At 38.6% G+C, this 20,000-nt stretch overlaps 1 long non-coding RNA gene across 4 annotated transcripts in view; it reads left to right on the top strand.

Moving 5' to 3' along the window:
* The window catches only part of LOC102138858 (uncharacterized), an 82,886-nt gene extending 65,408 nt beyond the window's left edge, over positions 1-17,478 (top strand). For 3 of the 4 annotated variants that reach the window (XR_010586202.2, XR_010586201.2, XR_012434398.1), the window contains 3 exons: positions 2,380-2,519; positions 14,817-14,866; positions 17,277-17,478. This is a non-coding gene — a long non-coding RNA (uncharacterized lncRNA). The remainder of the gene's footprint in view (positions 1-2,379; positions 2,520-14,816; positions 14,867-17,276) is intronic. The other variant, XR_012434397.1, reaches the window with a different exon arrangement.
* Positions 17,479-20,000: the final 2,522 nt, after the last annotated feature.

Here is a 20,000-nt window from a genome sequence, read left to right as displayed (position 1 = left end):
AGAGATTTGGGGAACATAGAAGATGACTTGAGGATATTTCCAGACAGTGACATCAGAAGAGAGGAATTAGCATGATGTTAGGTAGCTGTATTTAAGGATTATCTCTCTACACAGAAGTCAGTCCTTCTTCATGAGAACACCTAACATTTCCAGCACTCCATGCCGGCGCATATACCTTCAGGGCTGAGATGTGGAATTTCTAAGTTCCTGTTGGCACTTGGCTCGAAAGACTTTTCCACAGGTGCTGTCTGCCAGCCTGGGCTCAAGATGCACCTGCTGGGAAATTTCCAAGCGCAGCTTTAGGCCTCAAAGGAGCAGAACTTGACGGTGTCAAAAGACAAATGAAGTGGAAGCTCGTTAAGAAATGTTAATGCAAAAGCAATAATGATTAAGAAGCCTAAAGAAAATCTGGCAAACGTGCTTTTTAAACTAATACAGGAGGGAGAATTCCACAGGCATCTTCGTTGCCCATCTCTAAGGATGGGATTTTGAGAGGCATAAGCACTGCTGGGTTTAAAGAAAGAGTGATAATTCCAGCTAGGGACACCAAGGGAGGCTGAGGAGCCCTCCCTGTGGTTTCTTTAGCAAGAAGCCTCAGATAAAGACAATGTTCTCCATTAGATAGTTTTAAAGGCCTTGGGTACACAACCAGAAAATCACTGGAGAACAAGCCAGGAAAATCACCTACATTTTCAACCTCTCTAGTTTCTCATTACAGTTTTCTATTTTTTCCCCTTGAAGGTCATAAAACATAATGTAAAAACAAGGTGAATTATAGCAAAGCATGATCTAGGCATGCAACCTAATTTCTATAATATAAGAGACCTTTAGACTTCTTTGAAATAGGACTTTCCCTTTATTATGGGGAAAATTAAGGTAATATGAAAACTAGCCCTTACCGTTTTCAATTAGCTCAAGTTGTGACCATTTCCAACAATAATCATATCTGAATAATGTCATTCTTAAAACCACTTAGGCTTTGTCTTATGCTTTTCTGGGTGTTAGTGATATAAAAGATTGCAAGTAGTACATTTTAATTCTGAATCACCAGGAAGAATATTTTGGCTATGATATAATCATTATCTTTTTTTTTTTTTTTTTTTTCTGGAACACTGGTTCCCAGGCAAAATAAGATAAGGGGAAGGTGTTCAATTTTTGGTACTGAAAGTAATTATAATAAATGCTGTGACTAAATATTAGAATTCTATTTTATGTATTTAAAAGATATTGAAGAAACACTTTAATAATTTTGCTTATCATTTGCCATTGATCTTTTCAAATGTAAGAACTTGAGAGGCTGTTGACATTTAAGAATAAATAATGCAAGCATGTTCCGTTTTCTGTACATTTCACACTTTACCAAGTGAGTATATAGTTCATGTGATGACAGTTCTAGTCAAGGAATAAGGAATACTCATAGTAATGGGCAATTTCATTTTAAATGTAAGCATAACATAGACACATTTTTATCTTTGTTTTTATGTTACTCAGGAAGTCCTATAGCCGACATGTGCGGGAGACAGGGAAAGACAAGCCTAGGGTCCATCCTTCAAGGACTTTATAGACCAGTTGGGGAAAGAAACATGAGTCTATGGGCAGTAAAACTATTAACAAAAAGAGTAAGTGCAAAAAAGCCAGATGAATAATAAAGACATGATTAATTAATGAAGTTCAGAGGAAGGAGAGAAAGAGAACCTTTAGCAGTGGCAGGATTTGAACCTGAAATTAAAGCATAGCTGAGATGATCTTAGTTGGAGATGTTCTCTCCAACTAAGATAATCTCTCCAATTCATTGCATGTGAGGGACAGAGAGATGGTTTGGGAAAAAATTCTGCAACAGGATATGATCACTGTAATTCCAGGCCAAATTAATAATATCACTTGTTTGAAGCCAATAATTTCTGTGGGTCAGTGAATGAAGAGCTGTAGATCTAAAAAGGAAAACTGTAGCTGGACTATGGAGGGCTTTCAGTGGCAGACCAATTCTGAATTTTCTAACATAAGATTTGAGATAGGGACATGATGATCTCAACTGTTTTCGGGAAGAGTGAGTGGTGTGTGAGAGAGGGAGTTGAGGGGCAGGAGGACACAGCCAGTAGACCACTGGTGTTAGCTGATAAGCCCAGTAAATTAGGCAGGGATGGTGAGAGAATAGGGGAGAAACAGGGAGCAGAATGTGGTGGAAAGTGAGAGTGAGAGAGTGGAATCTCTGCTGACTGCTTCAGAGAATGCCAGGAGTGGTTTGCTTTTCTTTTTTTTTCCCCCTTTCAGTGCATTTTTAGTCATGAGTTGACACATTCACTGGATCCTAAGTGAAGTCAAGAGACATTTGATCAGGTCCCCTGTTTTTAGTGAAGTTTGTTTATTCCTGTTTTACAGACATGGTAATTAGAAACCAGGAAGACTAAGAAAGGATCAAATTTGCAGCAGCTCAGTAAGTGGTAGACCAGGAACAAGAAGCCAGTTCTCTGGACTCTTGAAGCAAGGCCCTGCCACGTTGTCTTTCCCCAGGAGAAGAGGTATGACAGATGTGAGCAAAGGTCTTAGGTTGATTTTTTTAAACTGTGTGAATATCAGTGTCTGGTATTTTATTACAATAACTTAAAACATAAAACTAAAATCACAGCATGCTCAGCCGCAGATTTCCCTTCCAAAGCAAAGCTTCTGCATACCGAAGGATATGAGGACAGTTTTCTATTTCAAACTGATTTTTTTAAGCCACTATATATATAGGCTCTAAATGTAGAAGTCCTATAAATTCATTTATAAGTGAATTTTTTCTTAAAAACATGAAAGAAAAAAATCAATTTTAAGAAATTAATATGTGAAATGACTTGAATTTTTCTAAGGTTTCTTTGCAATGCTTTACCATTATTACAACTTCAATATCCTGCTTTAGCAACACTTATTTAACTAGTCACATTTTACTTTTATGGGGGAGCAATAAATGTAAAAGGTACATAAAAACCACAGCCAAATGGTTGACATCTGACCTTTAATCATCTTTTCAACTCTCCTTTAGCAACCCACCACCTCCTTTTCTACATATACATAAATACACAGTGTGTATGAACACACTTCCTTATTTACCACATATCATGATGTTGCTTAAGAAAAAAAAATGACTTTCTTGACCCTGGTCTGCCTTTTGTTTCTCCTCACATTTTTTTTTAAACTATTTTTACTATTTTCTGTTATTTGGTCTAACAAATTACCACTTTCTTTGTGATTAAAATTAAGACTGGAGCCTCAAAAAACCTGGTAAAAGGTGATTTTTTAAACTAGCACAAGACCAAGAATCAAGTAAAAAGTTTGTTTTGAATTTTGAAACTGCGTTATTATAAATAATATAGTTCTTAATTTTTACCAATATATGAGTAATTCTCTAACCTAAACTATACACACACACACACACACACACACACACACACACATTATATATTGATTATAAACAACAGGAAATATAGATAGAATCAGTAATTAGTAGGAAGGGACCTGAGAAGAGGCCTGATCACCGATCATTTGACAGATATGAAGGTTGAAAGACATGGCTAATGCCACATGGCTACTGAGGGCAGAACTGGAACAAAGACAGAACAGTCCCGGGCTTGGCCCTGTTCACTTACAACTATGCCTCCAAATATGACATCACTTGCAGAAAGAGAATGCTGTGCCCTGAACATACAAAGATTGAACCAGAATATCAAAGTGTTCATAGCAAACCCGGAAAAAGATCCCATCCTTGAAGCAACTTTCTCGATGGCTGCCCCTATTTCAAAAACTTGAGATGACGGGCAGCCCCACAGCACGCCTCCTCTGCCTTGTTTTGTCTTCATGTTATGAAAAAGGGTAGGAAAAGTCTGGAAACCTGACCCAGCTCAGTCAATAAAAAGTCTTTTGTCTGTGAACCTGACCACAAGTGACTCATTGACAGCCGATTGAAAGATTTTTGTCGGGAACTCCCTCCTATCTCTTAACAGAAATAAACAATTTGAAACAAAACTGAAGTATAAGGTGGAATCAATTCCCACTTCAAAATAGTGTTGTCTACTACATGTAAAGGTGTTTATTTCCTCCTGATGAAACATTTGTTATGGATTTACTGCCATTTGTATCCCTTTACCTAAATCCACCATTTGTTTTGTCAAAGATGGAGCATGAAAAATTCTTTACAAGATGTCTTAAAGTGCACCCTGAATTAACGGTTCAATTAATTTTTTTAAAAAACCTTAATTTTTTTTTGTTTCTAGCAGATGATTAATTGCCCTTAATTTCAAATGGTATTGTATTTTAATTTGTTTTATTAAAGTTCAAAATAAATTAGTAATTCAATTTTGTATTTTTATCATTTATTTTTTAACGCTAAGTACTTTTTTTTAAAAAAAAGGTGCTTATTATGTGTGTGTTGTATTTTCATTTCCACAGTATTCTTCCTTAAAATATATTAATAATTTTTGACCTTTTAATAATTGACTTCAAGTTAGAAAAACTAGTGGCATCAAACTATATTCAGAATTTATTGCTATAGCACTTAAACTCAAGGAAAATGCCAGACTCAAAAATTCTGACAACGCAAATTCATTCTAATCAGGCTTTGTCTCTGCCCTTTGTAAGAATTGTAAGAAAACTGGAGTATCTTCTATGTTAAATATTCTGAAATATGGTCAGTAGCATCCATCCGTGAAGTTAAAAGACTTCATCGTATTTACTTTTGATTTTTAAAAAGGGCATGGGCCCTCTGCCTCTCCAACTTGAGGTATGAGAGGATCCACAAATGAAAACACATTATCATCATTAAAGACTTGGAATTCTAGAGAAAATCTCATCCAGAGAGACTTAAAATAATGAATTACATTTGGTCCTTGTGGTTTTAGTGATGTGATACTTTAAAATGGCTTAAAGTCACTCCTGTACAATCCCCATACATGTTTCAGTATTTATCATCAAATCCCCTTTAATTGCCTATATTCCTTTAAGATTCTGCTATACTATCTCACTTGCTATGAGCAAGCGCTAAGCCTCCAGCCCTGGGCAAGCAGCTTGGGCAAGTGATTCAGATGAAGGGCTTGATTAACAGACTCTTTGCAGTTCGCTCTAACAAGTCAAGCATTTCCTGGACACCCGCCCACAGATTGTGGGACTATTTTTAGTAGCTCACCTCCCAGTAAATGTAGCTATTAGATATCCAGATATCCCTGCCTCTTTCAGATGCAGTAAAATAGAACATAAAAGGGTGTAATTGAATGATTACAGCTAAAGCCTGTAATCAGGAGCCATAGGGTCTCTCTCTTTCCCCTGAGCGCTCTGGGACACAGCCCTAGGAAGGCCTTGTCCCTCCCCACTGCCTGGGGAAACACGCGTACCTTGCACCGGCAGTGCTGGCGCTCTGCAGATGCAGCCTAACCTCAAAAGCAGGCGCCCTGCAGATGCAACCTAACCTCAAAAGCAGGCGCCCCGCTGATGTAGTGTAACTTCAAAAGCAGGCACCTTTGGGACTGCTTTCTGTTCATGCATGCAGGGTAGCGAGGAAAGGCAAAATAATTCACATATATGGACATCTACTTGTGTATTTATGTGATTTTTCATAGCCATGTGAGGTAGGTAGGTACCATTATTTTCGTTTTACTAATGAGCAAAGTTTACTGCTATGGTCTGAATTTTTGTGTCTTCCCAAAATTCATATGTTGAAATCTGATCACCAATGTTATGGTATTAGGCAGTAGGACCTTTGGGAGGTGATTAGGCCATTAGGGCAGAGGTCCCATGAATGGGATTAGTGCCCTCATGAAAGAGGCTCCAGAAAGCCTTTCCTCTTCCACTATGTGAGGACATGGCTGGAAGATGTCATCTGTAAACCAGAAAGTGGACCCTCACCATCCCTGAATCTGCTGGCGTGTTGATTTTGGGCTTCCTAGTTTCCAAAACTATCAGAAATAAGTTTCTGTTTTTTATAAGCCACTCAGTCTATGGTGGTTTTGGGGGGCAGCCTGAATGGACTAAGATATTTACCAATCAGCCAAGTTGAGCAATTGCCCGCAGACCTGTGGCTAACGAGCAGCAGTGTCAAAGCTGGGTTTAAACTCAGCCCTTTTACACTCTGCTCTTTGATGGGGGACAGAAGAGCAGACTCTATAACTAGGGTGGCTGAGTAATTTATTGTCCAAACCAAGACTTGTCTAAGAAACAAGTGGAAGTGCTTGTTCCACTGGGACAGCAAGCCTAACCTGTAAGGGTCTTGGGCGAATCAGGATGTGTGGTTGTCCTGTCCCTAACCCTGCCTTGCTCACGCCAGCAGAGCCAAGACTGAAGATGTGTCCAGTTGAAAGTTTCCAGCCCACTGGTCAGAGTGGGGATAGCTTATACCCGAATCCTGCAATAGGTCCCTCGGGCAACAGGGAATGAAGCTTTTAAAAATATAATATTTAAGACGAGATTTTAGGCATGAAATTTCTATTTGATTTTACTTAACTCAAAGAGGATCCATCATGCAGAAAGTGTTACTTACAGCTGCGCCCCTAACTCCTTAGAGGCGGTGAAACTATATCATCGGACTGCCAGTCACTTGCATTAGATATGTTGAGATAATACAAAAATATCTTAACATTTATTGACTTTCCATGTGCCAAACAGTGTGCAAAGTGCTTTACTTACATTATCTCATTCGATTTTCTCGAATCCTCTATGAGGTAGGTAAATTTATTGCCCCATTTTACAGATAAGAAAACGCAGGCACAGAGAAATTTGCTTGAGAACACACACATAGTAAGTGGCTATGTGGCTCAGCTATATTCAGACGGAGGACTTCTGCCTCCAGAGTCTGCACTCTTCATTGTGACATGGGGCCGTGTGTGATGTACTGATCTTGGAACTAGAAGGGTCACAGAGCGGTGTGACCTCACAAAGCTTGTATATTATTGAAGAGAGGCTTTTTTATATCACCACATCTCAACTAACACCTCAGTGTTTGTTGGAAGACATCATGTATGTATTTTTACAAATCCTAAGTGTCAAATGAGTGACACAGACCACTCTGTCACGCCACGGTGCTTTGTGGATAGAGACAAGGTGGCATATGCTGATGGAATATATTGATACTTATTTTCTTAAATATCCATCTCATTCTCTCTGATAGCATGGGAAGCCTTGCAAGGATCGTCCTGCCATTATTTCAAGCCCTAGCTCTTGGCACGTTGTAGATGCAGATAACTCTGTGCTTTGTGACTGCGGTTGTCAATTCAACCACAGAGCATTCAGAGCAGAGAAAGTCTCTGGGGGTTACATGCAAGGGACTTGAGGTTGGGAAAAAGGCTTTGACAAAATGAAGGAGAAAGACGAAGGGTATCCCAGATGAGAGAAACAAATTAAATAAATGAACTCAGGTGGAAGTTTTGAGGGCAATGTAAAGAAACCAGGCTGTCTGTATTGAATTGTATTAAAAGACGGAATGAGAAAAGCAAGATTATGAGGTCTTTGATGTTAAGACGTCAATTGGTCCATATTTCATACAATAAGATCAGCCTCCTGACCTAGTACTACAGGGTGTTAGGGCCACAAAACAATACCCCAAAATGAAGGCCTCAGAAGCAAAAGTTTTTCTCCGACCTTCTGCCCACTGTCTCAGTCCCATTCTCCTCCAAGGCTAGCCATAGAAACTAGCATCCCCTTTGTCCCCCACGCAGGTCACAGAAACCAGAATCTCTTTTTTTCCCCCCCAAGACAGCCATGAAACCTAAAAATATTACTCAACCTTCCTCCACCTTTCTGTGTAAAAACTGGCCATAAAGAGATCATTTTATCGATCTTGTTGAGGTCATAAGACATCCATTCCAGAGAGAGTCCTGCCCCACCTCCAAAAAGGAAGGAATGTACACTCAAGAGAGACCAAGAAGAATCTAAACAAACAGGCCCTTCTGCGTTTTCCCACAAGAGAAAAGGATCTAATTAACATTTGATCATAACTTTTTGTCCTACTGTATTTCTACACTGCTGTTCATACTTTAACCTAAGCATACAAATTGACAATTTTTCTTGTATTTTTGGCTCTTCATTCTGAAGGCTCCCGTGTATACACATTAAATAAATTTGTATGCCTTTTCTCCAATTTACCTTTTGTGAGTTGATTTTTCAGTGAATCTTCAGAGGTCCAAGAACCCTCCCCTTTGATCAACATTTCTCCTTTTATTCTCACCTCCTTGCCCCTGGTAACCACTGTCCTGCTCTCTGCTTCTATGTATTAGACTTTTTAAGATTCTACATATAAGTGGGATCATATACTTTTTTGGTAGGAGGGACAGAGTCTAGCTCTGTCATGTAGGCTGGAATGCAGTGGCACGATCTTGGCTCACTGAAACCCCCACCTCCCGGGTTCAAGTGATTCTTCTGCCTCAGCCTCCCGCGCAGCTGGGATTACAGGTGCCTACCACCATGCCCAGCTAATTTTTGTATTTTTGGTAAAGATGAGGTTTCACCATATTGGACAGCCTGGTCTCGAACTCCAGACCTCATGATCTGCCTGCCTCGGCCTCCCAAAGTGCTGGGATTATAAGCGTGAGCCACCGCCCCCAGCCTGAGATCATATACTTCTTAATAACTCTTGAAGACATCAGTATTATTGGAGTTTGTATCAGTTAACATGGGCTAGGTTATGCCATAGTGCCAAAATACCCCAATGTCTCAATGCCTTGGAACAGCAAAGGTTTGTTTCTTGGTCACATTGCATCACAGTTGTGGATTGACTGGGGCTCTGCTCTGCATCACTGTGGCCCAAAACCTCAGGTAGAGCATCCCCTACCTGGAAACATGCTAGTGATGAGAGCAGGGAAAATGCGGGGCAAAGCACAAAAGGACTCTTAAGGCTTTTGCATGGTGGTGATCATATTGCTTCTGCTTACTGTTAGCTGCTGTAAATCACATGCCAAGCCTTTCTTCAAAGGTACGGGAAAGCATAACCCTCTTCCAGTGAAAGACAGTGGATATGGGAATGAATAATCCAGTCATTCACAGGGCCTAGTAAATAATAGATGCTTTAGAATTTAGTAATCTGAGGAATGAAGAAAATGCCAAATGATTCCTATATATATTTCATTCAGCAACTATTTGTTAGATTCTTTCAATATCAGGCAGTACACTAAGTACTCTATAATAAGACAAATAAATGGATAATATATTAATATATCCAAGTGTTTTCATTGAGAGGAACATGTTTTATTTTTCTGAATAAAGGTGTGTTTAAGTTAATTCATTTCCCAAAAACAAAGCAAAGCTACCCTGTTGCCTGTATTAGTTCCCTATTGCTGCTTGACAATTTATTGCAAGCTTAGTAGCTATAAAATACCACAAATTTATTATCTCATAGTTTCTGTTGGGTAGAATCTTGGCATGACATAGCCAAATTCTCTGCTCAGGGTCTCAGCAGGCTGAATGAAGGAGTCAGCTCGGGCTGTGGTTCTCATTTGAGTACTGGAGTCCTCTGCTAAGATCAGTGATTGTTGGACATATCCATTTCCGTGTAGTTGTAGGACTGAGGTCCTGTTTTCTTGCTGGTTGTTGGCCAAGGACCTCTCTCAGCTCCCAGAGCCCACCCTCAGTTCCTTACTATGTGGCCTCCATAGGCAGTTCACAGTATGGATGCCTGCTGGTCTTCCCGGTCAGCCAGAGCATATACTTCTGACTTTCACTCCTTCAATCAGCTGGAGAAAACTCTCTGGCTTCTAAATGCTCATGAGATTATATCAGGCTCACCAGATAATAGTTCTAATTTAAAGACAGCTTATTTGGGACCCTAGTCGCATCTCCAAAATTCTTTCATAGCAGCAACTAGATTGGCATGGATTAAATTACTGGGAAAAATGTGTGTGTGTCAGGGGCTGGGAAGCTTGGAGGTCTCTTAGAATTCTGTCTACTCCCTGACCTCACTGCAGAATGGTGGGTGTTAGTGTAGGAAAAAAATGTAGTAGTTTTTCCTCACCCATCACAAGGTTTATGGCTGAGACCCCATAACAAAAGACAGATTAACAAGAGAAAAGCATATATATTTATTTAATACAAATTTTATGTGACATGGTAGCCTTCAGAAATAAAGACCCAAAGAAACAGGGAAAACTATATTTTTATGGACAGTCATACAGAGAGATATGATTAGAGAACAAAAGAGTATGATCTAATGGTAGTAAACTGGGGGGAAATTAAGAAGGCCTCTTTGTCCCAATGCTTCTTGATATCTCTGTGACATTCCTTTTTCCAGGAATACAGAGGACTCCTCTGGAATGAGAGTTTTATGACCTATTTTCAGGGGATGTTTTATGGCCCACTTCAGGGGAAAAGGTACAAGTGGAATTCTTCCCATATCCTACTTCTGCTGTTTTCTCACATGCTAGGGTGCCATATTTTGGTGTAGCATGTCCTGAACTCTGTTGTTACTTCAACTTGCCTATGGCAGGATTGATGAGGTAGGGCCTGTTCTAGAGTCAAGTGGCTCTCCTGGGTAAGGACTGGAATTATTAGGAGGGGTATCTTTTGAGGACATTTGTAATGGGTTTGCTCGGTGACTGGTGAGACCCTAGTTCTGCGCTCCCAAACTGGATTCTCCATGAGTAACACTGAAATTGTTGAATACCTTAAATTCCTAGAGGATTACTGCAGTAGTCAGAGTTCTGGCAAAAAGCAGACACAATTTTCAAACTGGATAACTGAAGAGAGTTTAATAAAGGGTCATTTTTCTATTTAGGTGTGGGCAGAGTGTAGGAAGCCAACAACGGACCATTATTTCTCCTAGGCTGAAAAGGGGAAGGGAAGAGTGGGACTGGGAATCTGGAGACGGGAGCTGTGTGGAAAGGGCTCTGACAAGATCTATAGCCTTTGGTAGAAAAATGCCACCAGTCCATGGAAACTAGGCAGGGAAGTAGAGGGGAACAAATGGCTTAATCTCTTCCTCTAATCCTCTTATCTCTTGCCAAGAGGGCAAAAGAGCCTGTTGGTCCAGTCCTTAGAGGTCAGCTTCATGGGTCAAGAACAGGGTGGAGAAAGGTAGGGAGGAGATCTAGAAAGGCAAACTAAAAGATAGATAGCATGATTACTAAAGACATATTTCTTGGCTGTGGTCAGGGTCACAACTTCCTTTGTGACTCACAGATGAAGTCTCTTTATCTGTGCTTCATAGAGTGTTTTAGCTAGCTTGGTTATAACTCTATCCCATTATGCAATATCATTAACATATACGTCTGTCATTCCCGCTGTTTTGTGAGCTTCCTGAGAGCAAAGGCCATGCCTTATTCATCTTTACGCATGCAGTGTCTACGTGGTTGGCCCACAGTAGACGATTAATGAATGCTTGTGAGATTATGAAGATATTAAGTCAATGGTGAACAATTATCAAAGTCCTATAAGTAAATTGGGTTATAGGGCCATAAGCAAATGCACAACACTCTTACTGCTCTCTGAGATGTTCTATTACATATTGGCTGATAGAGTTAGAAGATACACTTACCATTGCTACAACAAATCTCCTGATACTATGAAAATTTGATGTTCTACTTTCATTTTCTGCTTAAAGGTCATTAGTTTCAGGTTGTACTACATGTTCCATTTAATGAGCACTAGAATCTATCAACAGAGAAGGAGGAACAGCAAACGCAGGGCAAATGAGACAGCTCAGAGCTACTAGTCATCAAACTCAGTTGGCTGTCTGCAGAGTGCAATGACTTTGGGATAAGACGTGATGCTACCTTTCCGCCATTATCACATGTGGTTCTTGTTGCCAAACAGGGAGTAGAGTGTGCTAAGTCTATGAAAAAACTGTTTTCTTCTGTTTTACTTTTTGACATTTTCAAAGCACTAGATAGGGATAAACGTGGTCAGCTTGATGTATGATTGTTTTGGTTCACATAGAATCATATGCTGAAGAATCACAGGGACTGACAGGGGAAAAATGTAAATGTCATAATTTTGTTAATTACTTTAGCATGTGTTTCTTCCACATGTCTGAAAGCAAATGTAATTGAGGGTTGTGGTTTCTGGGGCATAGCCAAAAGTACAATGTGACTAACAACTGAGGAAAATATCATGGTTTATCATGTGGTGGAGGATCTGTTATCTTTTTCTTCCCTCTCTGCCACAAAGTAAACATTTTCTAATATTTAAGGATGTTACTGGAGTATAACAGAAGAATTATACAAATTGAATCCTGGGATTGGTATTTTTATAAGGTAAGAAAAAAACATATAAAATGCAGTTTTAAGTTCAGTGACTGTTCCATTCCATCTTAGAGGTTTCTATTTTAAAAACTGGATTTGCAAACAAGAAAACAGCTCTTTCAATTCTTTAAACATTTTTAATGAATGTTTAAATGTCTTTCTCAAGCAAACAAATCTCAGGAAATTCAAATACTAGTATGAAACCATAATCTCCATTCACCTTGTTACTTCAAAGCCTAATAACTCTATTGAGAACTCCTGAAAACCAGTGGGCGTTCTGACCCCAAGGCTTCATATACTATTTCTTATTTTTATGACAGAAATTTTACAATTTCAAGGCAAGGTTAAAAAGCATTCTATTTTCTCTCTTAGGCAAGCGATCAGGTTGCTTTATGAACAAAGCAAAAGGCTGAGCTCACATGGAGCACTCTTGAAATCTTCCTGGTTTGGGATGGACTGCAAATGCTATTAGTATATTTCCTGGTATTTTGATGCCTATGAATTGCACAGTAATGAAATCTTTGAATAGCAAGCATCTGGTAGCCAGAGCCCACAAAGACTTTCCCATATTATGCAGAACCTTCTACTAGTTTTGAGACTGTTCTCTCGTTCTTTTATACTATATCTTTTTCTCTTCATTTCCCCACATGTTTGGGAGTCACAAGTGTTTTTGTCACATTTAGCACTGACTGTACATAGAACTGGTCATCTGCAGGTCCAGCAGGTTGTAAGAAGCAACTGAGTGATGTGTATTCCCCTTTCTCTCCCATATCAAACACCACACCCCTATCCCTGTCCACTAGCCCCATAACTGCTGACCGTAAGCTGCAGAAGCAAATGGAAAGTCTGTTCTACCAGTGGACTGAGGGGTGTTGGGACTCAGAAAACAATACCCCCAAATGAAGGCTTCAGAAGGAGCCTCAGAAGCAAAAGTTTTTATCTGACCTCTTGCCCTGTTGTTTCCTAGTCCCACTCTCCCTGGAGGACTATCGTAGAAACTAGAATCCCTTTTCTACAAGGCAGGTCATAGAAACCAGAACCCCTTTTCCCCAAAACCAGTCATAAAAACCTAAAAATATTACTTTAACTCCCTCTCCACATCTTTCTGTGTAAAAACTGGCCATAATTTATCTGATATACCTTGTTTGACTGTAGGTCATAAGACCTCCATTCCAGAGAGGGTCCTGACTCATACCTAGAAAGAAGAAACACATGCTCGAAGGGGCCAAGAAGAATACAGACAGGCCTTGCTGGCTTTCCTCACTCGATCTGTTAGCATGAGATCATACCCTTCCTGTCCAATCATATTTCTACACAATCATCCATACTTTGTTTAACCTAAGCATAAAATGAACAATGTCTTCTGTATCTTTGGGTGTCTATTCTGAAGGCTCCTGTGTATGCACATTAAATACATTTGTAAGCCTTTTCTCCAATTAATCTACCTTTTGCAAGTTGCTTTTTCATGGAAACTTGAGAGGACCAAGGGGAAAGCTCTCCCTTGGGCCCTGAAGAGGAAAGGTTCTAATGCGTTATTGAGAGGAGTATCAGACAAGAAAATCCAAATAGAGAACAGAGGAAAGAAAGCAAGCCAGAATAGGGGTTCTAGCTTCTTTAGGGAATTGAGTATGGGCTATGAATGGCCTGAAATATTATCCAGATACCTGCTTGTATTATTCCATACACTATTAATTTTTTTTTCCTGAAAAGAGAGTTAAAACTTACATTAAATGCAAAAAGAGTTTGGGCTACACAAAGTTTTATGGCTGATTATTGTCAAAAAAGTAAATTTAGTTAATTGATTTATATTTTAAAAATCCAGGAGACAAGGAGGAATGAAAGGAAGTGAGAAATAATACAAGTAGGATAAATAAGAAGAAAATAGGCACTAGAGAGATACTAACATTTTATTCCTTTTATCAGTTACTTAATACTTGGTCTGGTGAGATGGGATCTGGGGATAGACACCATTTCTACCAGACAATGTGCATCTGTTTTAGAGATGAGACAGTGAAGGCATAGAGAAGTTGAACAATGTGTGCCAGTTCACTTAGCTAGTCAGTATCAGACAGCCAGCTTTGGGGGCTGCGTTGCTCTCCATTACTCCTGGAAACCAACAAGCTCTCTTTCTTTCTTGATATATTTTACAAAATATATTTTTTATAAACTGGAGGATAAAGTTACATGCCAAAATATTATCTTTGGGTGTTGTGATTATGGGTGATTTGACATTTTATTCTTGTCAGCATTTTATCATAGTTATAATAAACATAACTGAACTATATAATAAAATAATTTTAAATTACTTTCACCTTTCTAAGACATTAGTTATCATGTTGTTAAATCCCTCAGGAGCAACCACATTTCTACTGAACAAAGGGCATCATCAAATAAAGGCTGTAAGAGACTTGGAAGAATTTTATATTCATTTATAATGTCCACTGCCATTATAATAAAATGTGGCTTGTTCATAGTAACTAGTGAGATTGCTTGATGAAATCAGTGCATCAAACACAATCATATAAAAGTAATTTCAATATAAAATTAGAATATTTATTCAACTAAATACATTTTATTCATCTAAATTAATATCCTTTAACACGTTTCCTTGCTGTGTCTCCATAGGCACAGTGAAACAGATGCTCATGGCAACTTCTGCTCCAGAAGCTTCCCAGGTAAAACTCATCACAGTGGTGATCTTCAGAGGCGGAGTCAGCCATTTGCTTGTTTGCTACAAGAGAATAAATACAACTGTTAGAAAAAAATTTCTACTTTTCCATTAGTTTGTCTATTGAGTCACTCTCTGTAGAAGCTGAGCAGTTCACCTTTGAGGCCAGGGTCTTGGTTAGGATTCTTTATTTCCAAACAAGGATCTGAAATTGAGTAAGTTTCCCCTTTCCCAAATCCCAAAGTATAGGACGCTCCTTCAACCAACAAACTCAGGATAAGGATCTCAGGCCCTTCCTCTAAACTAAATTCTCCTTATAGACTCTGGACTCTTCATAGAGAATGTAATCCTGGGTTGCCTCTAGGTTCTCTTCTTGAGGAAGTGACCATCTGGAGGATTTTTGGAAGGCAATTCCCTAGGCACTCAAAGTTTCATTTATGTGTTAGTCCAGATCACTGAAAACATGGTACCACTTGGAACACATTATCTTGGCCTTATTTTGAAGTATTTTTCTCCAGGCTCTAATGGCAGCCCTCAGTTCTGATCAAAGGATACTATAAAAACCACCTGCCCTCTGCCTGTGTTTCCAGGTGTCATCTACTACTTAGGCCAGAATATCCGATGCAAAATCTTACCTGATAAATTTCTTACAGAATCTGCACTAGAAAAGACAGTCTTGCCTGAAGTGATTTGTTTCTTTTTCTCTAATGATAAGAATACTTGTGGATGGTGAGGATGGGGTTGGATGTCTCCAGGGGCAGGAAATATGTCTTTCTACTAAAATTATCACAGGGTCGTCAGAGTTCCCAAGTTGATCAGACTCAGGGAGGCTGACTCACTCTTATCAAGCTCCTCAGAGTCTGACTCGTAATCTGGAATGCCAGTGTCCTCCATCTGGGGTCTGCTTTTCCTGCCGTATTTAGATTTGCTGAGGAAACATAAGAAGCAGAGCCAAGAGGGATGAATAATTTAAAGAGAAATTTCTTACAGAACCTAGGACTCAGTACATTATTCCAGCCAGAAAACATGCATTGCTTTTTCATTCAAGAACAAATTTTTCTTTTTCTTTCCAGGACAGTGCTAGATAAAACTGCCAGCTTCAATGGCATATATATATATATACACATATATATATACACACATATATATATATATATTATTTCTGTCACAACTGACAGATCACACTGCTATGGATTTTACCAATTTAAAACTCAGAGAACAAAATTCTTTCAAGATTGGGGTGTTGGAAAGTACACAACAATATTTTCCTTATTATAAAAAAAGATGTAACATTTCATCTCTTGTTGCTTCCGCTGCCGACAAAAAACAAAACAAAACAAACAAAAAAACAAAATACAATGAGAATGCTACAAGGAATTAAAATTTGACCATTAAACTACAAAGACATTTAGAGCTCCCATATTTGTGATATTTATCCCAATGTGCCCTTAAATATCTATTCTTAGATATATTTCTAGGGCTATAATTTTATTTAGCCTTTTACCTTTTTTGTTTTAATCGTTCAGTCTTCTCAAATCCTCTCTGTACAGAGGTGAGGTAAAGAATCCAAGATTCAGACAAACAAGCAAACGAACCAGCCATTTTCCCAATCCCTGTCTTTCATATATAGGAGTTTTTTATGGTCTGTTGGGTTAAAACAGAAGTACCCACTTATTCAAGTTTTCTGCTGGTCAAGTGAGAGATACCATAAATCTTATAGTAAAATATAATTTAAATTTGAAGAACATTATTAGAAGCCAAATTCTATTCTCTAGAATGCTTAGTAAATGCAGTATTATGGTTAACTAAATATTTTAACTGAGTTATCACTAATATTAGGTATAAATCATATATATTACATTTAACATGCATCATGTATATAATATATATATAGGGGTGTGTGTGTGTGTTTGTGTAGTATAAATAGATCTTAGGCTGAGATCTACACAGATTTTGCAGTTGTTCCAGATAATGAATCATTGGTGAGAGCTGGGAGAAAACTAACCTTTTGGACATTTACATTCTGGAATGTTTCAATTCTAAATAATTAGAGGTTTAAAATATTAAGCAGAGATGCATATGATATGCTATGTTCTGTATAAATTAAATAAAACAGTATGTGGTCTACATATATACACATTCTTATTCTCCTTGTTTTGTTGCCAATTTGAAATAAAGAAGGATATATTTCTTATGGCCCATGCATATAAATGTTAACTTCCTCTTGCTGCTTCCGTTTCTCTAAGAGTCTCAAGTCTCTATTTCTAGAAGCTTCTTGAAGAAAGCATTAGGAATAGATAATTAATTACATCCTTTTCCAAGTATGAATCTGTGAAATAAGGAAGAGCTGATGACCTAATACTGTTAACAAAAACAAAACACCACATGTTTGATCCCGTTTTGTTTTCCTATCACAGGAAACTGGGGAGGGAATCATGTTCCAGCAGTGAAGAACAAAGGCAGTTGTTTGGGGATTTACATATTCCATCTCCTACAAAGTTAAAAAAAGTTTTCTTTTCCTGAAAGACTACAATCAAGCTACAAACATGCATAATGGGTGAAGTGGATTAACAAGTTTGTGTCATGTTAATTATATATTTCAATAAAGACAATTTTGGAACTAGTTTTATGGATGTAAAAAATAAATTACAAGTTAACTACATTATATTGAGGATGCAAATAACTTTGGAAATAATTATAGGTGTAATCAGCCACTTGAAAATAAAATGAATCCAATTAGACATGAATGACAAAACATGATGGCAGAAGGTCTCCATCTTGATGCTCTTTTCTTAATCCATTCAGACCACTGAGGACTCACGAACACTGGTCCAGTAACTGAAGATAATGCTGGACTCACTCTCCTGGAAAAATCATTTTATAATTTGACAGCTTGGATTAATGGAACAATGATATCAATGAAAAATATTACATTTATTTCTTTTTTCATGGTTAGGAGTAGTCAATATAGTAATTTAGAGGATTTTTCAGGGCTGATGACTGTCCTTAGAAGCTTAGGGCCCATCCATGCCCTTTGTGTTTTCCCTGATGGCAAAATGCATACTTTTACCTGTGGTCAGCAAGGGCTGCCTGTTGGAAAAAAGGAGTGGTAGAATGGTGAAGATGTTGGTAGGAGAGGGTTATGTGTGGGCAGCACGGCCAACATTGTCCATTTCTAAAATCAGAAGGGCATGGATTCACATTCCAACTCTGCCACTTACAAGTTGTGCGATTTTGACCGGGTTTAAAAAGTGCTATCTCCGTTCCTCCAAACTTTAGATTTTTAGATAGCAGAAGGGAGAATTATTTCTTCCTCCTGAATCATTGACCAACAACACCAACACTGATTCAGAATGTAGAATATACTCGGTGTTTATCTGCTGCAGAAAATCTTCCCTGGTATGCTAGCTCCTTTACTGAAACTATTCAGGAAAGTATCAGTAAGCAAAGGAAGTTAAGAAATCATTACCTTACTGTCGTCATCAATGCATTCAGGAGTTGCTCTGCATTTGGTAAGTTATCTGTCTTTCCAGATTTAACACAAGTCACCCTGGCAGTGGAAAAAAATAGAAAACACCTGGATAACCAAAAGGGCCTAGGCAATCCTTTGTAATTCTTCGGACAGGGCCATCTGTATATTATTTTGAATACCCATAATAATATAACGAATAATTAGCACTGATTAAAATGTACGAGGAATCTTTATTCTCGTGATGCCTGTAGAGAGATTGTGGAGTTTCCCCAAACTGATAGTTTGTGGTCTTCACCACTTCTGAGGAAGCCAGAGTTCACGAAGTGCTCCCACTATGCCCCACACTGACCCAGGAATTGAGCTGGACAAAAAGTAAATTTTCTTCTAAAGAAAAAAAGAGTCGAAGGATAAAAATATTTTTTCTTCCAATTGATAACTTTGAGCACTTACTATATTCAAAGCACTATGCGAGACCACCTGGGAAGTATGGCATTGTATAAGACTCAATCTTTTTTCTACAGGAACTTCCTTTTTTCTACAGGAACATACATCTAGTGGATGGGAAGGGGCCCAAAAGTAACTTTAATTCCAGGTAGAATGAGGGTAAGCAGTAGAGGTTGGTTAGAAGTTCAAAGGTGGGGTCAGGAGGTGACGTCTTAGAGTAAGAGCATAGGGAACCTTGAGGAAATAAGTGGCATTTGAGCTAGACCTTGATAGATTATAAAATTTTGAAAGAGGAGTGGAAGAGGAAAGAAAAAGTAAGGACTTTCTTAGATGAAAGGAACAGTGTAAAAAAGGTAAGTTTTGCTCCCTTTCCCGTGGAAAATGCATGAGGTCAGAGACAGATGAGAGTGCGGAGAAGAAGTCAGAGTTAAGAGTAATCAAGATAGATGCAGGTGACTTCCCCTTAGGCTCTCACCATTTCCAGGCAAGCAACCCCTACAATTTCCAAAGGTAAGCTCTGAAATTCCATGCCTGAGGCTTTCTGTAGTTGCCAGAATCTCTGCAGCCCATTGCAGGGAAGGCTAGAAAGGTGGAAAAGTTAATGACTCTTGGAGACAGACCTAGGATAAAAATACTCTTGTTCCCTTCCCCATAGTTTGAATAATTTCGAGAAGTATTTAGCACTGTATTCTAAGCAACAGTGAGCCCTAATTACCCTTGAGGTACCCAGCTTGACAACACATTTTTTTATTGGCTTTCTTCCCGTCACTGTATCATCTCCATTCCCTTATTGACACTTCCTGAAATCATCTCCCATATAAACTATTTGCACTCCCATCCCTGTCTCAGTGTCGGCTTCTGGAGGAATGCCTACTTGCATCAGTTTTTTTTTTTTTTTTTTTTCTCCATTTGATGTGTAATGGAGATCTTACTCTGGATCAGATGTTCTAGAGTGAGTTTTCTGCCCAGGGGAAAGAAAATGTCCTAAGAGACATTTGGCAATTTCTGGAAACATTTTTATTTGTCACAACCAGGGGAGATGAGGTACTACCTGCATTTAGTGGGTAGAGAGCAGGAATGCTGCTAAAGATACTCCAATGAACAGGATGATCTGACACAACAAAGAATTATATGACCCAATATGTCAACAGTGCCAAGGTTGAGAAACCTTTCTCTAGATTTATCCAGTTTAGATGACAATTTTGCAATCTTGAAATCTTTATAC

This window comes from Macaca fascicularis, chromosome 4 (genome assembly GCF_037993035.2).
Source record: "Macaca fascicularis isolate 582-1 chromosome 4, T2T-MFA8v1.1".
NCBI lineage: Eukaryota > Metazoa > Chordata > Mammalia > Primates > Cercopithecidae > Macaca > Macaca fascicularis.
This window is presented reverse-complemented; position numbering and strand designations above follow the sequence as displayed.